At 50.6% G+C, this 18,338-nt stretch overlaps 1 protein-coding gene and 1 long non-coding RNA gene across 3 annotated transcripts in view; one reads left to right on the top strand and one right to left on the bottom strand.

The window, feature by feature from the left end:
- Positions 1-279: 279 nt before the first annotated feature.
- PHETA1 (PH domain containing endocytic trafficking adaptor 1) overlaps positions 280-18,338 on the top strand; it is a 45,142-nt gene continuing 27,083 nt past the window's right edge. The window contains exon 1 of the mRNA XM_063614526.1: positions 280-719. The gene's annotated coding sequence lies outside the window, so the exon portion shown is untranslated. The remainder of the gene's footprint in view (positions 720-18,338) is intronic.
- LOC129460626 (uncharacterized) overlaps positions 1,617-18,338 on the bottom strand; it is a 35,248-nt gene continuing 18,526 nt past the window's right edge. For both annotated transcript variants that reach the window (XR_008650276.2, XR_010114944.1), the window contains one exon: positions 1,617-1,782. This is a non-coding gene — a long non-coding RNA (uncharacterized lncRNA). The remainder of the gene's footprint in view (positions 1,783-18,338) is intronic.

Raw genomic sequence — 18,338 nt, 5'->3', positions numbered from 1 at the left:
CTCCATTCCACTGCCTCCCCCTCTTCCTACCTGGGCAAATGACTTGACTTCTCCGTACCCCTCCACTTCCTTGCCTATGAAATGGAAATAATGTGTACCCACTCTCCTGGCAGTGAGAATTAAGTGAGTTAATGCATTAAAGCAGTTAGCTCGAGGCTTGGCTCCAGGAAGCGCTCTGTGTTAAACAAACCGGCCCGAGTCCTGACCTTAGAGCTACAGGAAGGGGTTCCCCAGAAGGTGGGGATTTCCAGACTCCAAGTAGATGGGGGAAGGGAGCGATCTGCTACAGGATTCCTGGTGTCCAATGACCTGGAAGAAAAAGGCCACAAAAATCTGCTTTCCGCACATTTCCAAGCACTGTTCTAGGCGCTGGGAACACAGCAGTGAACAACACAGATATCCCTGCCTGCGTAGAGCTGATATTCTAGTGGGGGGACATAAGGCACGAATAAGTAAGTGGGATCAGTTATGACAATGACAAAACAGTTACAGGATGGAGAGCTGGAAGGGGATGTCTTAGATCCAGGGCTCAGGAAGGACACCTCTGAGGAACTAACATGTGAGCTTAGAACCCTCCACGACAAGAAGGATCCAGGTGCTATAACGTCTGAGGGAAGAGCATTCCAGGCCAAAGGAACAGCATGTGCAGAGGTGCTGAGGTGGGAATACATGTGGTGCATTGGAAGAAAGTCATAAAGGCAGTGGTGACACCTATACTGGTAAGAGACCATGTTTCAAAGGTGGGCCCATCACTTGGTGTCTTGAAGGTCTTGGTGGGGACTTTGGGAATTATTTTGAGGGCAGTAGGATGCCATGGAGGGTTGTGAGGAGAGGGACCTGTGGAGTGTAGGATTCAAGCTGTTCACACAGCATCTGAGGATGTGAGAAGAGGGGTGGGGTGGGGGAATGTCAATGAAGTCTAAAGGCCGGGTGCAGTGGCTCACACTGCAATCTCAGCACTTTGGGAGGCTGAGGCCAGTGGATCACCTGAGGTCAGGAATTTGAGACCAGCCTGGTCAACAGGGTGAAACCCTGTCTCTACTAAAAATACAAAAATTATCCGGGCATGGTTGCACGCACCTGTAGTCCCAGCTACTGGGGAGGCAGAGGCAGGAGAATTGCTTGAACCAGGGAGGTGGAGGCTGCAGTGAGCCAAGATTGCATGGCTGCACTCGAGCCTGGGAGACAGAGGTAGGCTCTGTCTCAAAAAAAAAAAAAAAAAAAAAAAAAAGAAAAAGAAGTCTGACCGGATCATCCCATATTGTTTGATCACTTTCTTATACCTGGGGACACTGAGGCCAAGAGAGAACAGTTACTTGTCTGTAGCCATGCAGCTGCCAGGCAGCACCCACAGAGCAGCCCGGTACCCAGCCAATGCCAAATGGCTGCTGAAATCTGCCAGCCACAAGCACTTTCCCTCTCACTGCCCAGACAGCAGCTCTGCTGACTTAAATTGGGACTTGTGGTTCTTCCCCTTTTTAATCACGGTTCAAACCTTCTCCCCTGCCAGATTTCTCGGAGGCCCAAACTGGTTTCCTTCCTCGCTTAGTCGCTTCTTGCCCACGTCCCCGCTGGAGTCCAGTTTTTTGTTTTGGTGCTCGCTGAGACCCCAAGACTTCTCACTTTTTGTGTTTATTTTCCCTTGGAAAGGCAAAGGGATTCCAACAAATAACCTTCCCATCACCGTGCCCAGATTTGAGAGTGCTGCTGCCACGAGCACAGCGAGGTCGTCGTCACCACTGGGAGGCCGACAGCTCTTCCCACTCGGCAGGTCACTGGGACCTAAGGAGAGAAAGGGTTATTCAAATTCCCACGACTGATCCGTAGCTCCCGGGAACAAGCCAGGCCGTCTTAGGGGAGCAGGTCCAACCGCCCTTCCTTCTTGCTGTGAAAAACACCAACACCTCCTGCTGGCCAAGTTCCAGAAAGCCAGAGACTCACAGGATTAATAACAAACAATTACAGGCTGCGCGCGGTGGCTCATGCCTGTAATCCCAGCACTTTGGGAGGCCAAGGCAGGCGGATCACCCGAGGTCGGGATTTCGAGACCAGCCTGACCAACATGGTGAAACCCTGTCTCTACTAAAAATACAAAATTAGCCAGGTGTGGTGCCGCATGCCTGTAATCCCAGCTACTCAGGAAGCTGAGGCAGGAGAATTGCTTGAACCCGGGAGGTGGAGGTTGCCGTGAGCCGAGATTGTACCATTGCACTCCAGCCTGGGCAACAAGAGTGAAACTCCGTATCAAAAAAAAAAAAAAAAATTAAAAAGATAATGATTACAACACAAGAGTCAATAGCAATAAATTAACAATAATCAATGCTATTAATATTCATATTAGCAATTAGTATTAATAATAATTTTAATAACAACAAAAGATAACTAGTACAAACACAAATACATGATAAGTGCTTGAGGTGATGGATACCTCATTTACCCTGATGTGATAATTACACATTGCATGCCTGTATCAAAATACCTCACATACTCCATAAATATATACACCTACTATGTACTCATAAAAATTCAAAAAGTCGGCCAGGCGCGGTGGCTCATGCCTGTAATCCCAGCACTTTGGGAGGCTGAGGCGGGTGGATCACAAAATCAGGAGTTCAAGACCAGCGAGGCCAATATGGTGAAACCTCATCTCTACTAAAAATACAAAAATTAGCCGGGTATGGTGGCAGGTGCCTGTAGTCCCAGCTACTCGGGAGGCAGAGGCAGGAGAATCGCTTAAACCCGGGAAGGGGAGGTTGTAGTGAGCTGAGATCATGCGACTGCGCTCCAGCCTGGTGACAGAGTGAGACTCTGTCTCAAAAAAAAAAAGTTGTCTGTTCTGTATCTCCTAGCTGTGCAGTCACATAGATTCTCTGGGCCTCAGTTTCCTCATCTGGAAAATGGGGACAGTGACAGGACTGACCCCATTGGGTTGAGGGGGAGAATTTGATGGGAAAACTCACATTAAGGGCTTAGGAGTAGGGGAGGTACTTCCACATAGCAGCGACTGACAAAGAATGTTGAATATAGTGCGGGCGCGGTGGCTCATGCCGGTAATCCCAGCACTTTGGGAGGCCGCGGCAGGTGGATCACCTAAGGTCGGGAGTTCGAGACCAGCCTTGTCAACGTGGTGAAACCCTGTCTCTACTAAAAATACAAAAATTAACTGGGCGTGGTGGTGGGTGCCTGTAATCCCAGCTACTTGGGAGGCTGAGGCAGGGATAATTGCTTGAACCTGGGAGGCGGAGGTTGCAGTGAGCTGAGATTGCACCATTGCACTCCAGCCTGGTGACAAGAGTAAGACTCCATCTCAAAAAAAAAAAAAAAAAAAAAGAATGTGGTTATAATCTATGATTGGTTGTGAGAGTCCCATGTCCCTCGAGGGTTGTGAAGAGGAGTGGCCACAAAGACCAGTCCTGTAAGCAACAGAGCTTCACACCCCTTTTACAGACGCAGACACTGAGGTCTGAAAGCAAAGATCTTGCCCAGGGTCACCCAGCCAGAGTGGAGGCCTTGGTGTCTGCATCTGTAAAATGTGCTTCTGCAGGCCTGGGTCACCAGCAAGGAGGAGGCCTGGGGACCTGGCCTGGCCCCCAGCTGGGCAATGGCTACTGCTGGCATTTCCCATGCCCGAGTTTCCATCACGGCACTGCTGTGCAACCTCCAAAGGTCCCCTCTTGTCACCAGTAAGAGGCTCCCACTTTCTGAGCCTCAGTATCTCTGGCTTGTCAAACAGGCGTGATAGTAGTTGGGTGAAGGGAAATGACATTGTGTAGGACACTTTGTCCCTAGTAGCCTTCAGTGAATGCGCAGAGTGCTGAGCGTTATCAAAGGACACTGCAGCACACTGGGCTCCTCCTGGCTGTTCCTGAAACTCACCTTCATGCTCCCACTTCAAGGCCTTAGCACTGGCTGTTTCCTGTGCCCAGTATGCTCTTCCACCAGATGTGTTTTGTTTTGTTTTGTTTTGTTTGAGATGGAGTCTCTGTTGCCCAGGCTGGAGTGCAGTGGCTCAATCTTGGCTCACTGCAGCCTCTGCCACCTCCTGGGTTCAAGTGATTCTTCTGCCTCAGCCTCCCGAGAAGCTGGAATTACAAGTGAAAGCCACCATGCCCAGCTAATTTTTTGTAGTTTTAGTAGAGATGGGGTTTCACCATGTTGGCCAGGCTGGCCTCGAACAGCTGACCTCAGGCAATCTTCCCGCCTTGGCCTCCCAAAGTGCTGGGATCATAGTCGTGAGCCACCGAGCCCAGCTGTCTACCCTTGCTTTCTTCACTCCCAGGAGATGTCTGACCGCCCACCAAACCTAAACTAGCCCTGCCCCCATTGCTGACCATCTCCATCCCTCTTCTGCTCCTGCTTTTTTTCTTTTTTTCTTTCTTTTTCTTAGAGACAGGGTCTCACTCTATCACCCAGGCTGGAGTGCAGTGGTACAATCATGGCTCACTGCAACCTTGAACTCCTGGGCTCGAGCGATCCTGCTGCCTCAGCCTCTCAAGTAGCTGGGACTACAGATGCACCCCACCATGCCTGGCTAATTGTTTCTATTTTTTGTAGAAACAGGGTCTCTCTATGTTGTCCAGGCTGGTCTCAAACTCCTGGGCTCAAGCAATCCTCCCACTTAGGCCTCCCGAAGTGCTAGGATTACAGGAGCCACCGTGCCTGACTTGCCTCTGCATGTTTTTTCTTCCTCACCCTTGTGGCCCCCTGACTGATCCAAGAATCATTCATTCATCTGTTTATTGGCAGTCTCTTTCCCCCACCCCCAGGAGCAGGTCAGCTCCACTCGGCCAGGCATTTGTGTGTCTTGCTCACTCTTGTGAGCACAGTTCTTGGCACATAACAGTTGCTCCTCGTGGCTTAAAAACAGTCCACACTTCTTTGACACACCTCCCTTGAAAAGGTGGAACCTGATTCCCCTGCCCTTGAGTGTGGGCTGGACTTAATGACTCATTTCTTTTTTCTTTCTTTTCTTTCTCCTTCTTTCTCTTTCTTTCCCTTTCTCTCTCTTTTTTTCCCTCCCTCCCCTCCCTCCCTCCCTCCCTTCTTTCCTCCTCTCCTCTCCTCTCCTCTCCTTCCCTACCCTACCCTCCCCTCCTCTCCCCTCCCCTCCCCTCCCCTCCCCTCCCCTCCCCTCCCCTCTCCTTCTTTTTGAGACAGAGTCTCGCTCTGTCACCCAGGCTGGAGTGCAGTGGTGTGATCTCGGCTCACTGCAACCTCCTTCTCCTGAGTGGCTGGGACTATAGGCGCGAGCCACCATGCCCAGCTAATTTTTTGTATTTTTAGTAGAAACAGGGTTTCACTGTGTTAGCCAGGATGGTCTTGATCTCCTGACCTCGTGATCTGCCCGCCTCGGCCTCCCAAAGTGCTGGGATTACAGGCGTGAGCCCCCGCACCTGGCCTTAATGAGTCATTTCTAACAGAGACTAAAGTGGAAGTGACGCTGTGTGACCTCTGAGACTGAGTCATAAGAAGCATTTAGGCTTCTCCTTGTACTCCCTTGAGCCATCCACTCTGGGAGAAGCCAGCCACCGTGGCTTAAGGACACCCAAGTAGCTTTATGGAGGCCTGTGTGAAGAGGAGCTGAGGCTTCCTGCCACCAGCCAGCAAGGAACAGAGACCTCCTGGCAACAGCCAGGACTGAAACCATCACTTCCAACCATCCTGGAAGTGAATCATCCAGCCCCGGTTGGGCCCCAGATGAGAACAGTCCTAACCCATTTTTGTTTGTTTGTTTGTTTGTTTATTTAAAAGATGGGGTCTTGTTACATTGCCCAGACTGGAGTGCAATGGCTATTCATAGGCACGATCATATAGCACGATCTATAGCCTTGAACTTCTAGGCTCAAACAATCCTCCTGTCTCAGCCTCTCAAATAGCTGCGACTACGTGTGCAGGCCACCAGCCCATGTTTTGGACTACAATCTCGTGAGTGCGAGACCCTGAACTACAAGCTAAGCCGGATTGCATGTGAATTCCTAAAACCATATAAGATAATAAAGGTTTGCTGTTTTAAGCCAGTAAACGTGGGAGTAATTTGTTACCCAGCAATCAACAATTAACACAGAGCTCAAGAAACCTTGGGGCGTGAGGTCCAACCAACCCTTTTCCCACCCATTAGGGTCCAACAGAGACCAAGAGGGCTCAGGAAACAGTCCCCCTTGGTCAACACACATCTGCCCCAGGCCAGAAAATAATTACATTACTGGGTTCTTCCCTTTTTGCCTGGGTGGGCAGAACTCCCACGGCAAATTCCTGGGTTCAGGGTCTGATCTGCTGAGCTCAGGTGCCTGATGTCATCTCTCCCTGTGCTTCCTTCCCTTGGATTCAGTTCTGTTTTCTGTCCTCCCAGTGCCTTAGAAGCTACAATTGCCACAAGTCCTTCCCTAAGAAAATTATGAACAGTATTTACAATCTGGACTCCATTTATGGAAGCGTGCGCCACACTGAGAACATTACAGGCCTTATCTATCTCTTCCACCCCAAATGAAGGGTTTGCTATTCATTTTCCCATTTGTCAGATGAGGGAACTGAGGCACAGGGTAGTGAAGTGACATGTCCATGTCACACGACTGGTGATGGAGCAGCTGGCGTGGACTAAAGACTGGCCTCACTGTAGTGCCCTACCTCTTAATCACTTACTGAGCCCAAGTGATAAAAAATGGTAATAATAACAGAATTAATGATTCTGAATTAATGATTAATGATTTTTTTTTTTTTAGATGGAGTCTCACTCTGTTGCCCAGGCTGGAGTGCAATGTCTCGATCTCGGCTCACTGCAACCTCCACCTCCTGGGTTCAAGCGATTCTCCTGCCTCAGCCTCCTGAGTAGCTGGGATTACAGGTGTGCACCACTATGCCCAGCTAATTTTTGTATTTTTAGTACAGACGGGGTTTCTCTATGTTGGTCAAGCTGGTCTCGAACTCCTGACCTCATGATCTGCCTGCCTTGGCCTCCCAAAGTGCTGGGATTATGGGCATGAGCCACCATGCCCAGCCCAATGATTAATGATTAATGTTCTTTTTTGTCTTTTTTTTTTTTTTTTTTTTTTTGGAGACAGAGTCTCACTCTGTTGCCCAGGCTGGAGTGCAATGTCTCGATCTCAGCTCACTGCAACCTCCACCTCCTGGGTTCAAATGATTCTCGTGCCTCAGCCTCCCAAATAGCCAGTATTACAGGCATGAGCCACCACGCCTGGCTAATTTTTTTGTATTTTTAGTAGAAATGCGGTTTCCCCATGTTGCCCAGGCTGGTCTCAAACTCCTGACCTCAAGTGATCCGCCCGCCTCAGCCTCCCACCCGCCTCGGCCTCCCAAAGTGCTGGGATTATAAACGTGAGGCACCTCGCCCGGCCTAATTAATAATTCTGAGTGATTAATGAATTATTAGAGGATTATGTACCAGGCACTACTCTGAGGGCTTAGTTTAGGTGGATTACAATTTACTTTGCCCAACAACTGTAAGGAGAGAATGTTGTTTTCCCCCATTTGACAGAAAGGAAACTGAGGGACGAAAGGTGAAGTGACTTCCCCAACTCACATGGATGGTAGGTAAGTGGCCCAGCAGCGATTTACACCCAGGCTCCCCAGTTCTGATCTTGACCAAAAACAGCGGCGGCCGCGCACCCCAGCCCCAGGCCCCCGCTTCCACCTTCCCCCCGCCCCAACCTCAGCCTGCGAGCCGCCCCCTCTTCCGCTAGCCTGGGGAATCTGGTTTCTGGGGGAAGTGACTCAGTGGCCTGAGGCCCAGTAGATAATTATTCACTTCCAATCCCGGTAATTAGAGGCCCTAATAGCTCCGCAGAGGACTTACAACCCAGTTACCCCAGCCGTCCCCACCCCTGACCCGGGATCAGCGTGGGGCACGCGAGCTCCCTGGGGCCGGGACTTGGCCGCAGTCCCAGGCGTCAGGCCCTGAGGGTGGTAGCGCGCGGTGGCAGCCACTTGGTGGCAGCCGCTTTGCGCGGGGCTCTGGCGCCCCCTGGTGGCTATGGGGAGATCGAGGGCTGGGAAGCAGCCTCCTAAACTCCCCAGCCTGACTCTTTCTCCCGCAAAGGACCCTCCTCTTGGATTCCCCCTAAGCCTTCCTGGAAGCTTCCCAGGCTCCAGGTTGGATGCCTCTCATCCACCATCGAGTAGCCATCAACGCTGAGGACACGGGTTTGGGGACGGCATAATGACTAGCTTCTCCCTTCAGTGCTGGGTCACCTTGGGCAAATGACTTGGGCTCTCTGAGACTCAGTTTCCATATCTGTAAAATGGGAACAAAGAATGAGGACACCAGTGGGGCGTGGTGGCTCACGCCTGTAATCCCACCACTTTGGGAGGCCGAGGTGGGAGGACTGCTTGAGGCCAGGAGTTTGAGACCAGCCTGGCCAACATGGTGAAACCCTGTCTCTACTAAAAATACAAAAATTTGCCTGGCGCGGTGGTGCATGCCTGTAATCCCAGCTACTTGGAAGGCTGAAACAGGAGAACTGCTTGAACCTGGGAGGGATAGGTTGTAGTGAGCCAAGATAGTGCCACTGTACTACAGGCTGGGTGATAGCATGAGACTGTCTCAAAATATATAAATAAATAAACAAATAATGCTGACTATTACTAGCTAAACCTGTTCTCAGGTCTTTCTTTTACAATGAGGAGTGGATTATTAGAACAGCTTAATCCTTCCCACCTCATTTAATCAACATTAAAAGAAGCATCAAGGCCAGGCACGGTGGCTCACGCCTGTAATCCCAGCACTTTGGGAGGCCAAGGTGGGTGGATCACCTGAGGTCAGGAGTTCGAGACCAGCCTGGGCAACATGGCAAAACTCTGTCTCTACTAAAAATACAAAAATTAACCAGGTGTAGTGGTGCACGCCTGTAATCCCAGCTACTCGGGAGGCTGAGGCAGGAGAATCGCTTAAACCTGGGAGGTGGAAGTTGCAGTGAGCTGAGATCATGCCATTGCACTCCAGCTTGGGCAGCACAGCGAGACTCCATCTCAAAAAAAAAAAAAAAGCATCACAATGTTAGCTAAAGTCAGATGAGGTGGCTCATGCCTGTAATCCCTGCACTTTGGGAGGCTGAAGTGGGAGGATCACTTGAGCTCAGGAGTTGGAGGCTAAGCTGGGCAACATAGTGAGACCCCCATCTCTAAACAAACAAAAATGTTAGCTAAAGTACAGAGGCAAAAGAATTGAAAACAGGCACTCAAACAGATACTTGTACATGAATGTTCATAGCAGTGCCATTCACAATAGGCAAAAGATGGAAACAACTCATGTGCCCACTAGGGGATGACTGAATCAAGACAATGCTGTCTATCTATACAATGGAATATTACACAGCCATAAAAAGGACCGAAGCATTGATATATGCTACAATGTGGATGAAATTTGGAAGCATCATGCTAAGTGAAATAAGCCAGTCATAAAAGGACAAATATTGTATGATTCTGCTTATGTAAAGTATATAGAATAGGTAAACCCCTAGAGACAGAAAGTAGACCAGTTGTTGCCACGGGCTATAGGCAGTGGCAATAGGAAGTAACTTCTAATGAGTATGGGGTTTCTTTAGGGGTGATGAAATGTTCTGGATTTAGACTGAGGTAAGTGATGGTTGCACAACATTGTGAATGTACTAAATTTAGTTAATTCATGAGGCCAGGTGTGGTAGCTCAAACCTATAATTCCAGCATTTGGGGAGGCCAAGGTGGGAGGATTGCTTGAGCCCTGGAGTTAAGAGACCAGCCTAAGCAACATAGTGAGACTCATATCTCTAGAAAATAATAATAATAATAATAATAATATTCGGGCAAGGTAGAATGCGCCTGTAGTCTCAGCTACTCAGGAGGCACTGTGGTGAGAGGATCATTTGTGTCCAGGAGTTTGAGGCTGCAGTGAGCGGTGATCCTGCCCCTGCACTCCAGCCTGGGTGACACAGCAAGATTCTGTCTCTAAGTAAATGAATAAATTTAGTTAATTCATTAACTAAAATTAATTAATTCATTTTGTTATGTGACTTTCACCTTAAATTTTTTAATGTGGAAAAAGGTGTTAGGACGCACCCTGCCCTCTCTATTCCTTCAGCCCTATCCCCCCACCCCACCCCCATCCTCCATCTCCCATCCTGTTCCCCAGGTGATCTTGACCCCAAGATGCAGATGTGCGGCAGAGGCTGGGAAGTTCTTCTCCCACCACACCCCCAGAACCTGGCAGAGGCTGGGGCTGCTCCACAGAGGAGGTGACATATGTATGGGCCACTTCTCACTTGCAAATCAGCCAGGGTGGCTTCCTGGTTCTAGATCACCACACTTGAGGCCTCCTGAGCCTCTTGCCAGCCCAAGGAGACTTGGGCAGGGCCTGAGGCTGCAGAAAGGTATGGGGGTGCCCGCCCCTGGAGCTTGTCCACCTGTGCCCTCTGCACTGGAGGAGGCAACAAGCAGGGCCTCTCTGGGGAGTAAGATGTCAAGATGCTCAGAGAGGGGCAGAAGGTGTCAGAGGGCACCGGGTGTGGTGGCTCACGTCTGCAGTCCCAGCACACAAGGCGGTCGGGTGGATCACTTGAACTCACGAGTTTGAGACTAGCCTGGGTGACATGATGAAACCCCCATCTCTCTCTCTCTCTCTCTTTCTCTCTATACATATACATACATATATATATATATATATATATATATATATATACACACACACACACACATATATATGTGTATATATATGTGAAAAGAGGGTGCCAGAGGGGGAGGCAGGAGTCGAGGTCATGGCTGGAAGGGCCCCGAGCCAGGAGGGTGCCCCAAGCCGGCAAGCCTGGTGCAAGGTGCAAGGAGCTGCACTTTCCTCTGCCCTCTGTGGCCTTCTCAGGCCTATCAGACCAGACCATCAGTCACCCAGATGGAAGGGGATTCTCTTCAGAGCCTCAGGCACCTGAGTCACTTCCTTTCAGAACTCAGATGCCAGCTACCCTGGGCTGCGCTGGGGGTGGGCTTGAGCTTATTCTTGGGTCAAGAGCAGGACACTGGGGCCAACTGCCTGGGTGCGCCTTAGGGGTCTGCCACATAGACCTGCTGTGTGACCTTGGGGGAAGTCACTTCATGTCTCTGAGGCAACTGGGGCCACAGGGCCATAGAGAGGAGGAGAGGAGAGGGGAGTATTTGGCAACACTGTTAGAAGCAGAAGTAGAAAGCGGAGGGTGGGGCTGGAGGGTGGGGAGTGCAGCTGACCCTGGGAGCCACTCACCCTGAGGCTGAGGTCAAAGTGGACATGGGCTATGGCTGCCTGACTTCCCCTTGTGCTGGTAGAAGCACCTGATTTTCCATCCAGTCGAAGTTCAAGATGTCCTCTGGGGCTAACCCTCCCTCCCATGCCCCAGTGACTGGTTCAAGGGTGGGCAGGTGGCCCCACAGGGCCAATGAGCCTCAATTCCAGGCTTTAACAGCACAGTCGGATAAGAAAATACCTCATTTGGGCTGGGCACGGCAGCTCAATGCCTGTAATCTTAGCACTTCGGGAGGTCAAGGCAGGCGGATCACTTGAGGTCAGGAGTTCGAGACCAGCCTGGCCAACATGGTGAAACCCCATTTCTACTAAAAAGTACAAAAATTAGCTGGGTGTGGTGGCACGCCTGTAATCCCAGCTACTTGGGAGGCTGAGTCAGGAGAATGCTTGAACCTGGGAGATAGAGGTTGCAGTGAGCTGAGATCGTGTAACTGCACTCCAGAGGACATGAGCTTGGAATTTCTTTTTTCTTTTCTTTTTTTTTTTTGAGACAGAGTCTCGCTCTGTCGCCCAGGCTGGAGTGCAGTGGCGCAATCTCGGCTCACTGCAAGCTCCACCTCCCGGGTTCACGCCATTCTTCTGCCTCAGCCTCTCCGAGTAGCTGGGACTACAGGCGCCCGCCACCACGCCCGGCTAATTTTTTGTATTTTTAGTAGAGACGGGGTTTCACCATGGTCTCGATCTCCTGACCTCGTGATCCGCCCGCCTCGGCCTCCCAAAGTGCTGGGATTACAAGCGTGAGCCACTGTGCCCGGCCGAGCTTGGAATTTCTGAGGGCTGTCTTGCCTGGGAGTGAACACACTCATAGTAGAGCAAAGCCCAGAGACAGAAAAAAACCATCTTGATGACAATGTCTGTGCACCTAGATCCAGCCATACCTGAAAGCAGTCACTCTTGGACTTCTCAGCTCTGTAAGTCAGTCATTTCTTTTTGGCTGAAGCCTGTTTGTGTGCAGCTTTTAGCCACTTGGCAATGGCCAGAGAACAGCATTGGGTCCTCCTAGCAATCATAACACCTAAAGGTCCTTTGTGGGCTCCTCATACCTGAAACAGGAGACCGGGATGGTCCTGTTTGCATCAGTTGGGTTGACTGGAATGGCCCTGGGGTTGGAAGTTTGCAGGACCAGGCAGCAGAGGAAGGCTGAGAGGAGTTAGGGCCCCATAAGATCAAGAGAATACACTGCCCCTCAACTTGAGATTTGTTGAGCCCCTACTATGCGCTAGGACTTTTCCAGGTACTGGGGATACAGTGGTGAACACAGCAGACATGGTGTTTGTTCTCATGGTAGACAGGCAGTTGGAAAGTGAATCCTTAAATACAAAGTAACAAGTTAAATACCCTTAAATATAGAGTGACAAGTTCATGGGCCATGAAGCTCACTGAATTCTTCTAACAACCCTTATCATCTCCATTTTCCAGATGAGGAAACTGACGCTCACAGAGGTGAAGTGACTTGCCCAAGGTCGCACAGCTACTCAGATTCTTTTTTTTTTTTTTTTTTTTTTTGAGACGGAGTCTCGCTCTGCCGCCCGGGCTGGAGTGCAGTGGCGCAATCTTGGCTCATTGCAAGCTCCGCCTTCCGGGTTCACGCCATTATCCTGCCTCAGCCTCTCCGAGTAGCTGGGACTACAGGCGCCCGCCACCATGCCCGGCTAATTTTTTGTATTTTTTAGTAGAGACGGGGTTTCACCGTGGTCTCGATCTCCTGACCTCGTGATCCGCCCGCCTCAGCCTCCCAAAGTGCTGGGATTACAAGCATGAGCCACCGCGCCCGGCCACAGCTACTCAGATTCTAAGCTGGGGTTTACTTGCTCGCTGTGTGACTTCAGGCAAGCCGCGTCACCTCTCTGTTTGGTTTCTTTATGTTTAAAATAGAGATAGTAAAGTCTTTCCTAATTATCAGCATCATGGTAAGAAGCAAAACCCACAAGTGCTCAGTAAACATTAGCTATTATTTTTATTTTATTTTATGTTTCTGAGCTGGAGTCTTGCTCTTTCGCCCAGGCTGGACTGCAGTGGCACAATCTCAGCTTGCTGCAAACTCTGCCTCCTGAGTTCAAGCCATTCTCTTGCCTCAGCCTCCCGAGTAGCTGGGATTACAGGCGCACCACCACACCAGCTATTTTTTGTATTTTTAGTAGAGACAGGATTTCGCCATGTTGGCCAGGCTGTTCTTGAACTCCTGACCTCAGGTGATCCACTCGCTTCAGCCTCCCAAAATGCTGGGATTACAGGCGTGAGTCACCATGCCCAGCCTGTTTCCCCTGTTTTACAGATGAGGAGGCCAAGGCACAGAGAGGTAAAGTGACTTGCTGAAGGACACACAGTTTGCAAATGGCAGAGTGGGGATTAGAACCCACTCATGCATATTAAACCCATTAATTTCCAGCCTAATGCATGGTTACAAGTTGCTTTTTACTATTTTTAAAAATTTTGGACAGGCGCGGTGGCTCACACCTGTAATCCCAGCACTTTGTGGGGGCCGAGGCCGGTGGATCAAGAGGTCAGGAGATCAAGACCATCCTGGCTAACACGGTGAAACCCCGTCTCTACTAAAAATACAAAAAATTAGCCGGGCGCAGTGGTGGGTGCTGGTAGTCCCAGCTACTCAGGAAGCTGAGGCAGGAGAATGGTGTGAAACAGGGAGGCGGAGCTTGCAGTGAGCTGAGATTGCGCCACTGCACTCCAGCCTGGGTGAAAGAGAGAGACTCCGCCTCAAAAAAAAAAAAATTTTTAAGAGACAGTCTCGCTGTGTTTCCCAGGCTGCAGTGCAGTGGCTATTCACAGGCACGATCATAGCGCACTACAGCCTTGAACTCCCGGCCTCAAGAGATCCTCCCGCCTCAGCCTCCCGAGTAGATGGGACTGCAGGTGCGCCTCACCACGCCTAGCACAAGTTGCTTTATGAGTCTGGGGCTTCACTGGCAAATGAAAGACCTCCTCTGCTCTTCTGCAATCCTGGATGCGACTCAGGAACCATGCCTACCAGCCCCACCTCCCTTCAGCTCCTGACCCTGAAGAGCCAGAAGGAAAATAAATGCCACGGAATCTATCTACAGAAGGCAGCCGTTTTGAGTTTCTGGGCGGAGGTTGGTTGGTTGGTTGTGGGTTTTGCTAAAGCAATAGGATTCTTTGGATTTGAAGTGGAGGGTGCTAGGAGGTTAGGAATACTGGCTTTGTGGACATGGTGGCGCATGCCTGTAGTCCCAGCTACTCAGGAGGCTGAGGCGGGAGAATTGCTTGAACCCGGGAGGCGGAGGTTGCAGTGAGCCAAGATCGCGCCATTGCACTCCAGCCTAGGCAACAAGAGCAAAATTCTGTCTCAAAAAAAAAAAGAACACTGGCTTTGGTGACCAGTAGGCTAGCACCCGCTCTGCCTCTTCCTGTGAGAACACTGGTGCCTCACTCACCATCTTGGAGCTTTGGGTTGAGGATTACAGTGAGGCACCATGTCAAATGAACACAGCCTCGGCCCCAGGCAATACCTCTTCGTTGCTTTGAGCAGGTGAAATTTAGAAATTGAAATTGCCCCTTGGGAGAAAATGTCCAGGAATTTGGGCGTCTGTGGCAGGAGTCTGGGGGGAAGTGAGAGGCCCCCTTAAAGGAGGGACGAAACGATAAAGGGAGAAGTTGAGAATGCCAGCTTTTTTTGTTTGTTTGTTTGTTTAAGGCAGGGTCTTGCTCCGTCGCCCAGCCTGGAATACAGTGGCGTGATCACTCACTGCAGCCTTGACCTTCCAGGCTTGAGTGATCCTCCTGCCTCAGTCCCTTAAGTAGCTGGGAGTACAGGTGAATGCCACCACGGCCAGCTAATTTTTATTTTTATTTTTTGTAGAGAGGGAGTCTTGCTATATTGCCCTGGCTAGTCTTGAATTCCTGGCCTGAAGCTTTCCTCCCGCCTCAGCCTCCCAAACTGCTGGGATTACAGGTGTGAGCCACCATGTCCCATATGGCACCTTTTAAAGCAGGACTTATAAATCCTGCACTTGCCAGGCGCGGTGGCTCACACCTGTAATCCCAGCACTTTGGAAGGCCGAGGTGGGCAGATTGCCTGAGCTCAGGAGTTTGAGAACAACCTGGGCAATATGGCGAAACCTCATCTCCACTAAAAATACAAAAAAAATTAGGTGGGCAATGTGGTGCACACCTGTAATCCCAGCTACTCTGGAGGCTGAGGCATGAGAATCACTTGAACCCGGGAGGAAGAGGTTGCAGTGAGCTGAGATCGTGCCACGGCACTTCAGCTTGGTGACAGAGTGAGACTCTGTCTCAAAAACAACAACAACAACAACAACAACAAAAACTCCTGCACTTGAGGCAGGGGATGAGCCGGCAGGACCTTCCAGGTCTTCCGGACTTCAGCAAAATTCACTCACACACAGCAACCCAGCCCTTGGCTGGTGCCTCCTTTTCCCCATGTATATACCAGGGGAAGGGGACCCTTGAAGTGGAGGGACTCTGGCCCTCGCTATCGCTCCCCCTTCCTCCATGTCCTGCCCAGTGTGGGGCCAGGCCAGCGTGTTTGTGGTGGAGGATGATTTCAGTTCCCTCTTGCGGGTGGCTGGCTCAGCCCACTTCTTGGGTGGGGTGGCCACAGTGGAAGGAAGCTGTGCCTCAGATCCCACCTGGACCACCATCTGCCCCTGCTCGTGGCTAGGTGAAGAGGGGCATCACTGGAAAGGGTCTGGAGACTGAGATCTGGATGCCAGTGGGGCCAGGGGACACCAGCTCAGCCACTGACTCATGTCCTGGTCACCAAGCACCTGCTATGTCCTGGGCACTGCCAGGTGCTGAGACACAGCGGTGAACAAGGCAGACCAAACCCCCTGCCCTCCTGGACCTGCCTTCCAATGTGGGGAGAGGTCCGCCAAGGGTACATCCACAGTTATCAAGCCCAGATACATGACCTGCAATTGGCTTCTCCTGGTTTTTCTCCTATGTCACTGGCTATCTTCTCATTTCCTTTGTGGGTTCTGCCTTATCTTCCCAACCTCCTGAGAAAAGCCCACAGGCCTCCATGATGTCATCTCTCCTCTCCCCTCCTCTCTGCTGCAGCCACATGGCCTCCTGCCTGTGGGCCTCTGCACGTGCTGTTCCCTCTGCCAACAATGCTGTTCCCTGGCCATCTGCATGGTTTGTGCCCTTATTTCCTTCAGGTCTTTGCTCAAAGGCTGCCTTCTCAAGGAGGCCTTCCTTGGTCCCCTCCTAGTAAAATGACAACCCCCGCAACCCATCCTCATGAACAATTCATATCCTCTTGCCCTGCTTATTTTTCTCCTGGGCTCTTAACTTCAATTCATGGACTGTATGAATGTTATTTACTTATTTTCCCCTCTGGTCAGGAAGGGCAGGGGCACTTGTCTGTCTTTAAAAAAATAATAAGTTAAATGAGGTGAAGTTCCTATAACATAAAACTAATTTTTTTTTTTTTTTTTTTTTTTTTTTTACATAGAGATGGAATCTTGCTATGTTGCCCAGGATGGTCTTGAACTCCTGGGCTCAAGTGACTCTCCTGCCTTAGCCTCCCATGAGGCTGGGACTACAGGTGTGAGCCACTGCGCCCAGCAAAAGTAACCATTTTACTTATTTATTTATTTAGAGACAGTCTTGCTCTGTCACTTAGGCTGGAGTGTGGTGGTGGCAGGATCATGGCTCACTGTAGCCTCGGCCTCCCAGGCTCAAGTGATCCTCCTGCCTCAGCCTCTGAATAGTGGGACTCCAAAAAAAAAAAAAAAAGCCAAGTTTACAGGTGTGAGCCACCATGCCCTGCAAAACTAGCCATTTAATTAATTGTTTAATTTTTTTGACAGAGTCTTGTTCTGTCACCCAGGCTGGTGTGGAGTGTTGTGATCTCAGCTCACTGCAACCTCTGCCTCCCAGGTTCAAGTGATTCTTCCGCCTCAGCCTCCTGAGAACCCCGGAATTACAGGCAAGCACCACCATGCCCAGCTAACTTCATATTTTTAGTAGAGATGGGGTTTTGCCATGTTGGCCAGGCTGGTCTCAAACTTCTGACCTCAAATCATCCGCCTGCCTTGGCCTCCCAAAGTGCTAGGATTATAGGTGTGAGCCACTGTGCCTGGCCATTGCCTGTCTTTTTAATTTCTATCCCTGGTGCCTGGGACAAAGCAGTGTCCAGCAAATACTGGTTGAAAGAATGGCTAATGGGAAGAAGCGAAGGCCTCTGACTTAGCGGGAGGGGAAGGGTTGGGGTCACAGACCTTCCTGGAAGAGGCAATGGCTGAGTGAACACTTAAAGGATGAGGGGTGGCTGGGTGAAGGAGGAAGCCTCCTGGGAAGGGGACTAGCACGTGCAAGGGCCTGGAGACTGGCGCACTCTGGGAAGAGAGGGAGGCCAGGCGGCTGCAGCAAAGCGTGAGGAGAGTAAACCATGTGTGAAGAGGCTGGAGGGGTAGCCAGCAGCCAGGATAAGGAGGGCCTTGTCACCCATGGGGCGGAGTCTGGACTTGCTCCCAAGGCCACGGGGAGCCATGGAAAGGCTTTGAGCAAGAGGGTGCCATGACTTGATTTCATGAAATTTCTAAGAGGATCCCTCGGCTGCTCAGTGGAGAATGAACCCTGGGGATGAGGGAGTTGGGAGTGGCAGAAAGGAGGCTGGAAGGGAGGCTGCAGTAACTGACCTGGGGAGAGATAGCGGTGGCCTGGGATGGGGAAGTGGTGGCAGAGATGGAGAAGTGATGGATTCAAGACATGGTTTGGAGGTAAAATCAGGACTTGATCTCGGTGGCCACAGCCCAGTTCTAGTTCCCAAATTCCCCTTTCTAGTTCTTCTGACTCACTGTCTGCTCTCCACACCTCTCCTGTTCCCAGCCACAAAGATGCCTGGGTGTTCACAGTAGCCCAAACGGAGACACTCTGAGGTCCTCAGTGGATGGATGGATGGATAAACCAAAGGTGGCATGTCTGGCCAGTTGCAGTGGCTCATACCTGTAATTCCAGCACTTTGAGAGGCCAGGGTGGGTGGATTACTTGAGGTCAGCAGTTCAGTTTGAGACCAGCCTGGGCAACATAGTGAGACCCTGTCTCTATAAAAAATACAAACAAAAAAATTGCCTGGAGT

This window comes from Symphalangus syndactylus, chromosome 13, assembly GCF_028878055.3.
Source record: "Symphalangus syndactylus isolate Jambi chromosome 13, NHGRI_mSymSyn1-v2.1_pri, whole genome shotgun sequence".
NCBI lineage: Eukaryota > Metazoa > Chordata > Mammalia > Primates > Hylobatidae > Symphalangus > Symphalangus syndactylus.
The sequence above is the reverse complement of the archived record's forward strand: the minus strand, read 5'-3'. Positions and strand labels throughout refer to the sequence as shown.